Source organism: Scyliorhinus canicula, chromosome 12 (genome assembly GCF_902713615.1).
Source record: "Scyliorhinus canicula chromosome 12, sScyCan1.1, whole genome shotgun sequence".
Lineage (NCBI taxonomy): Eukaryota > Metazoa > Chordata > Chondrichthyes > Carcharhiniformes > Scyliorhinidae > Scyliorhinus > Scyliorhinus canicula.
Genome location: NC_052157.1, coordinates 160,356,332 through 160,363,925, shown reverse-complemented (window position 1 = coordinate 160,363,925; position 7,594 = coordinate 160,356,332).

Here is a 7,594-nt window from a genome sequence, read left to right as displayed (position 1 = left end):
CCCCAGCCAGGCCACCACCCCCAGCCAGGCCCCCACCCCCAGCCAGGTCCCCACCCCCAGCCAGGCCCCCACCCCCACCCAGGTCCCCACCCCCAGCCAGGCCGCCACCCCCACCCAGTCCCCCACCCCCAGCCAGGCCACCACCCCCAGCCAGGCCGCCACCCCCAGCCAGGCCCCCACCCCAGCCAGGCCCCCACCCAGGCCCCCACCCCCAGCCAGGCCCCCACCCCCAGCCAGGCCCCCACCCCCAGCCAGGTCGCCACCCCCAGCCAGGCCCCCACCCCCAGCCAGGCCGCCAGCCCCGGCGATGTCACCGGCCCAGCCAGGCCCCCACCCCCAGCCAGGCCCCCACCCCCTGCTAGGCCCCCCACCCCCTGCCAGGCCCCCCCACCCCCAGCCAGGCCCCCACCCCCAGCCAGGCCCCCACCCCCTGCCAGGCCCCCACCCCCAGCCAGGCTCCCATCCACAGCCAGGCCCCCACCCCCAGCCAGGCCCCCACCTCAGCCAGGCCCCCACCCCCAGCCAGGCCCCCACCCCCAGTCAGGTCCCCACCCAGGCCGCCACCCCCAGCCAGGCCCCCACCCCCAGCCAGGTCCCCACCCCCAGCCAGGCCCCCACCCCCAGTCAGGTCCCCACCCAGGCCGCCACCCCCAGCCAGGCCGCCACCCCTAGCCAGGTCCCCACCCCCAGCCAGGCCGCCCCCCCCAGCCAGGTCCCCACCCCCAGCCAGGCCGCCACCCCCAGCCAGGCCGCCACCCCCGGCCAGGCCGCCAGCCCCGGCGGTGTTGCCGACCCAGCCAGGCCCTCACCCCGAGCCAGGCTTCCACCCCCAGCCAGGCCCCCACCCCCAGCCAGGCCCCCAGCCAGGCCCCCACCCCCAGCCAGGCCCCCACCCCCAGCCAGGCCGCCACCCCCAGCCAGGCCGCCACCCCCAGCCAGGCCGCCACCCCCAGCCAGGCCCCCACCCCCGGCGATGTCACCGGCCCCAGCCAGGCCCCCACCCCAGCCAGGCCGCCAGCCCCGGCGGTGTTGCCGACTGCCTATCCAACAATATTCTTTGCCGGGCAATTGGGGAGGCGATGGCCACAACATTGGCCCTCCTCCTCCCCATCAGCTCTGGCATTTCGAAAACCCCAAAGGTCGCCACCATTGTGTCCAGCATACCTCTGCCCTCTCCCCCCCCCATCCCAAAATCTTCCATAGAGCCGCAAATACCGCCTCCCAGTATCTCTCCAACTTCTCACAGCCCCAGAGCGTGTGCATGATTCGCTGGCTCTGACCCAGAATTGTCACACTCATCTGCCACTCCCTGGAAGAACCCACTCATCCTCGCCTGGATCATAAGTCCCTGTGTGTGGCGCTAACAATTATAGTCAAAGACGAGAGACAAGTTCAAGCGAGGCTTTATTGCTGTGCGATGCTATTCCTCCGGCTGCAACTGAAGACTAGGGTCTGAGTGACTCACACGCATATTTATACACAAGCTCCCTGTGGGCGGAGCTAGCTGGCAGGGGCTTACCGGAGGAACCTGTATTACAGGTACATCCATACATCCCCTTACTGCAAGTATACATATCTACAGTGGTTATCACCACATTCACCCCCTGTAAAAAATGAGTCCGGCGGGGGTGATGTGTAACTATAATACAAAGGATGAGCTATTTACAAGGGAGTCCAAACAAAGAAAACCAGGAGTCCATCCGGTCAGCAGGTTACAGGTTGAGCCGAACCGGCGGTCGAATGTTCCGCTGTGATCGGCGTAGCTGTGGTGGTGACGTCGGTGCAGGTGCTGGCGGTGTTGGTGCTGGCTGCTGGCGGGATGACTCCGAGAGCAAGCCCAAATCTTCCGTGTCCTCCAGTGTGGGCAGATGGACGAGGGATGGACCTGGTGGGGACGAATAGGGGGGCGCCGGGGAAAAGGAGGGTGGCGCGGGGGCAGAAAGGGGCATGGGCATGGGATCGGCACCTGAGGGAGCCAGGTCCCGGAGCGAGACTGTGTCCTGGTGGCCGTCGGGGAACTCCACGTAGGCATACTGAGGGTTGGCGTGGAGAAGGCGTACTTTGTCCGCCAGGGTTCCGCCTTGTGGTGCCGGACATGTCTACGGAGAAGGACTGGGCCCGGAGTCGTGAGCCACGTCGGGAGCGGCACCCCGGACCTAGACTTCCTAGGGAAGGCAAAAACACGTTTGTGGGGTGTGTGGTTAGTCGCGGTGCACAGTAGCGACCGAATGGAATGGAGCACGTCAGGGAGGACCTGTTGCCAGCGAGCGGCTGGGAGGTTTCTGGACCGTAGGGCCAGCTGGACGGCCCTCCATACCGTCCCGTTCTCCCTCTCTACCTGCCCGTTTCCCCGGGGGTTGTAGCTGGTCGTCCTGCTGGAGGCGATACCCCTGCTGAGCAGGAAATGACGCAGCTCATCGCTCATGAATGAGGATCCCCTGTCGCTGTGGATATAGTCGGGGAAACCGAACAGAGTGAAAATGGAATCCAGGGCCTTGATGACGGTGGCAGACGTCATATCCGGGCATGGGATGGCGAAGGTTAGAAAATTCATCGACCACACTAAGGATGTAGGTGTTGCGGTCGGTGGAGGGGAGGGGCCCTTTGAAGTCCACGCTGAGGCGTTCAAAGGGGCGGGGCGCTTTCACCAGGCGTGCGCGATCTGGCCGGTAGAAGTGCAGCTTGCACTCCGCACAGATCTGGCAGTCTCTGGTGACTGTCCGTACTTCCTCGACGGAGTAGGGCAGATTGCGGGCTTTGATTAGATGGTACAAGCGAGTGACCCCCCGGATGGCAAAGGCTCTCGTGCAAGGCACGGAGCTGGTTCACTTGTGCGCTGGCACATGTACCTCGGGAGAGGGCGTCTGGGGGCTCGTTGAGCTTGCCGGGGCGAAACAAGATCTCGTAGTTAAAGGTGGAGAGCTCGATTCTCCACCGCAAGATTTTGTCATTCTTGATCTTGCCCCGCTGCGTGTTGTTGAACATGAAGGCTACCGACCGTTGGTCAGTGAGGAGAGTGAATCTCCTGCCGGCCAGGTAATGCCTCCAGTGCCGCACCGCTTCAACGATGGCCTGGACCTCCTTTTCAACAAAGGAATGTTGAATTTCGGAGGCGTGGAGGGTGCGTGAAAAGAATGCCATGGGTCTGCCTGCCTGATTTAGCGTGGCGGCAAGGGCGACATCTGAAGCGTCGCTCTCTACTTGGAAAGGCAGAGTCTCGTCTACGGCGTGCATCCCCGCCCTGGCTATGTCAGATCGAATGCGGGCGAAGGCCTGTTGTGCCTCTGCCGAGAGGGGAAAATGTGTGGACTGGATAAGTGGGCGGGCCTTGTCCGCGTATTGTGGGACCCACTGGGTGTAATAAGAAAAGAACCCAAGGCAGCGTTTGAGGGCCTTGGGGCAGTGGGAAGTGGAAGCTCCATGAGGGGGCGCATGCGGTCGGGATCGGGCCCCAGTAGTCCGTTTTGGACTACGTAGCCGAGGATGGCTAAGCAGTCTGTGCGGAACACGCACTTGTTGTACGTGAGATTAAGGAGAGATGCGGTGTGGAGGAATTTAGAAAGGTTGGCATCATGGTCCTGCTGGTCATGGCCGCAGATGGTGACATTGTCGAGGTACGGGAAGGTGGACTGCAGTCCGTACCGGTCAACCATTCGGTCCATTTCTTGTTGAAATACCGAGACTCCATTCGTGACGCCGAAGGGAACCCTAAGAAATTGGTACAGGCGACCGTCCGCCTCGAAGGCAGTGTAGGGACGGTCCGATTTACGGATGGGGAGCTGGTGGTAGGCGGATTTCAGGTCAATAGTAGAGAAGACCCGGTACTGTGCAATCTGATTGACCATATCAGAAATGCGGGGGAGGGGGTACGCGTCGAGCTGCACTGGTTGATGGTCTGGATGTAGTCCACGACCATCCTGTGCTTCTCCCCGATCTTAACCACTACCACCTGGGCTCTCTGTTGCTGGCCTCGATGATACCCTCCCGAAGCAGCCGCTGGACTTCGGACCTGATGAAGGCCTTGTCCTGGGTGCTGTACCGTCTGCTCCTGGTGGTGACGGGCTTGCATCTGCGGTCAGATTGGCAAAGAGTGAGGGAGGCTCGACCTTGAGGGTCGTGAGGCCGCAAACGGTGAAGGGAGGTAGGGGTCCGCCGAATTTGAGGGTGAGGCTCTGGAGATTGCACTGGAAATCCAGGCCTAGTAAGAGTGACGCGCAGAGTTTGGGGAGAATGTACAGACGGAAACGGTTGAATTCCACACCCTGTACAGTGAGTTTAACCAGGCAGAAGCCCCGGATCGGGACAGAGTGGGAACCGAAGGCTAGAGAGATCTGCCGGTTGGCGGGATGGACCGCAAGGGAATAGCACCTTATCGTGTCCGGGTGGACGAAGCTCTCGGTGCTCCCGGAGTCGATGAGGCAGGAGGTTACGTGGCCATTGACCAGCACCGATGTTGAAGAGGGTGCCAGGTTGCGAGGACTCGACTGGTCAAGCGTAACGGAGGCGAGCAGCGGGCGATCAGCAGTCGAGTCAGATGAGTCCGACGAGGAGCGGTGGCGACCCGTGTCCCATGGCCCCGTCCTGGGGGGAGGACAAAATGGCGGCGTCTGGAGTACCTGTGTGGGAGAAGATGGCGGCGGACAAAATGGCGGCACCCATGGAACGCACATGGCGGTGAGGGATGAAGATGGCGGCGCCCACTGATCGCACATGGCGGTGAGGGATGAAGATGGCGGCGCCCACTGATCGCACGTGGTGTCGGGGGAAGCGGACGGCAGGGCCTATTGTGCGATCGGCTGAGGCGAGGGGAAAGGGGGCGCGATAGTGGCGACCGTCCGGGACTGACACACCGCTGCAAAGTGGCCTTTCTTGCCACAAGCTTTGCAGGTCGTGGTGCGGGCCGGGCAGCGCTGGCGGGGTTGCTTCTGCTGACCGCAGAAGTAACAGCAGGGACTCCCAGGGAGCACAGTGCGGCGAGCAGCGCAGGCGTAGTGCGCGGGGGCGGCTGCTGGGGGGGGCCGTTTGCGGGGTCCACGAGGGGTAGGATGGGTGGGCCAAGCAGGAAGCGTAGTAAGTTCGCGCACTACGGGAGGCGGCCGTCATGGAAAGCGCCAGAGTCTTTGTGGCCGCGAGGTCGAGGGCGGCCCCTTCCAGCAGTCGTTGCCGGATGGGGTCCGATGCAATGCCTGTAACGAAGGCATCGCGCATGAGTAAATCAGAATGATCCGTGGCTGAGAGGGCCAGGCAGTCGCAGTCTTGTACCAGAGGTATAAGGGCCCTCCAGAAGTCCTCAATCTAATGAGGTGGCATTACCACAAGGGGGCACTACTCGACCCATATAAAAAGGACAAGGCACACAGGCTCTGCCTCTTCCACCGGCAGAAACCTAGAGAGCAGGACAGGGTTGATTAACAGCAACATCACACCCTAGCACGTGGTCTAGAGCCAGCTTATATAGTTAGCAGAATAGACTGAGTTACTAGAGGCAGATTAGCAGAGTGTCAAACTCATTTAGGAGAATTCTTAATCGCTCAATAAATACGTTGAACTTATCTCAGAGTCTGGAACATCGTTCAGCAAAGCCGACATCAAGTAGCAGCTTATGTTACTCGAGGTAACAGAACACAACACCCCTAACCTCCTCCACCAATGTTGTCAGATTCCAGTTGTGCATCATCACCCACCCGCCCCGTCACCTGGACCCCCAGATACCTAAACCTGTCCCTGGCTACCCTAAATGGCAACACCCCCAAACTGGCTCCCTGACCCACCGCATTCACCGGAAACGCCTCTCTTTCCAACATTCAGCTGTTATCCCGAGAAGGCCCCGCACCTCCCCAGTATGTCCATAATTCACCCCGTCCTCTCGAGCGGTCCGACACAAACAGCAACAGGTGGTCTGTGTGCAGCGACTCCCAGTGTTCCCTACTCCCCCTCACGATCCCCTGTTTCAAAATAATGCTCTCCAGCATCGAACGTTACCCATAGTTTAGCCGGTTACAGTATCCCAAACCGGATCTGCCTTCGGTCATAGCACTGCTTGGCCTTATTAAACCCATCACGCCTCTTCACCAGCCCCACACCAATATCTTGGTCATTTCAGACGCGGTTCCCCTCCCATCCCTGGCCCACTGCAGGATCCCTTCCTTCTCCACAGATTTATGGGGCTGGATTCTTCGTTCCTGCCGCTCAGTGCTGACTCCACGATGGAAACCTCAGCGCCACACCGGCACTGATTCCGCCACCGGTGAAGGGCTAGCCCCGGCGCCGTGTGAAACACCAGCGCAACGCGCAAAACCCCCTGGGCGAATCGCAGGGTCCATGCTGAACGCGGGCAGAGCTGCAGCCGCACATACACCTCCACCCCCCCCCCCCCACACACGCACCGACCGTGCCGGAAAAGATGGCGCCGGTCGTGCTGGACTGCGTACCCATCCACCCCGACCCCATAGCCGTCCCCCCCAGCCACTCCCCCACTACTCCCCCCGCCACTCCCCCACTACTCCCCCTGGCCACTCCCCCCACTACTCCCCCTGGCCACTCCTCCACTACTCCCCCCCGCCACTCCCCCACTACTCCCCCTGGCCACTCCTCCACTACTCCCCCGGGCCACTCCCCCACTACTCCCCCCAGCCACTCCCCCACTACTCCCCCTGGCCACTCCTCCACTACTCCCCCCCGGCCACTCCCCACTACTCCCCCTGGCCACTCCCCCACTACTCCCCCCAGCCACTCCCCCACTACTCCCCCTGGCCACTCCCCCACTACTCCCCCTGGCCACTCCCCCACTACTCCCCCGGGCCACTCCCCCACTACTCCCCCCAGCCACTCCCCCACTACTCCCCCCAGCCACTCCCCCACTACTCCCCCTGGCCACTCCCCCACTACTCCCCCCAGCCACTCCCCCACTACTCCCCCCAGCCACTCCTCCACTACTCCCCCCAGCCACTCCTCCACTACTCCCCCCGGCCACTCCCCCACTACTCCCCCCAGGCCACTCCCCCACTACTCCCCCTGGCCACTCCCCCACTACTCCCCCCCCCAGCCACTCCCCCACTACTCCCCCTGGCCACTCCTCCACTACTCCCCCCCCGGCCACTCCCCCACTACTCCCCCCCCAGCCACTCCCCCACTACGCCCCCCGGCCACTCCCCCACTACTCCCCCCGGCCACTCCCCCACTACTCCCCCTGGCCACTCCCCCACTACTCTCCCCCCCCCCCGCCACTCCCCCACTGCTCCCCCCGGCCACTCCCCCACTACTCCCCCCGGCCACTCCCCCACTACTCCCCCCGGCCACTCCCCCACTACTCCCCCCGGCCACTCCCCCCGGCCACTCCCCCACTACTACTCCCCCCCGGCCACTCCCCCACTACTCCCCCGGCCACTCCTCCACTACTCCCCCCCCTGCCACTCCCCACTACTCCCCCCGGCCACTCCCCCACTACACCCCCCCGCCACTCCCCCTACTACTCCCCCTGGCCACTCCTCCACTACTCTCCCCTGGCCACTCCCCCACTACTCCCCCCCAGCCACTCCCCCACTACATCCCCCTGCCACTCCCCCACTACTCCCCCCGGCCACTCCCCCACTAC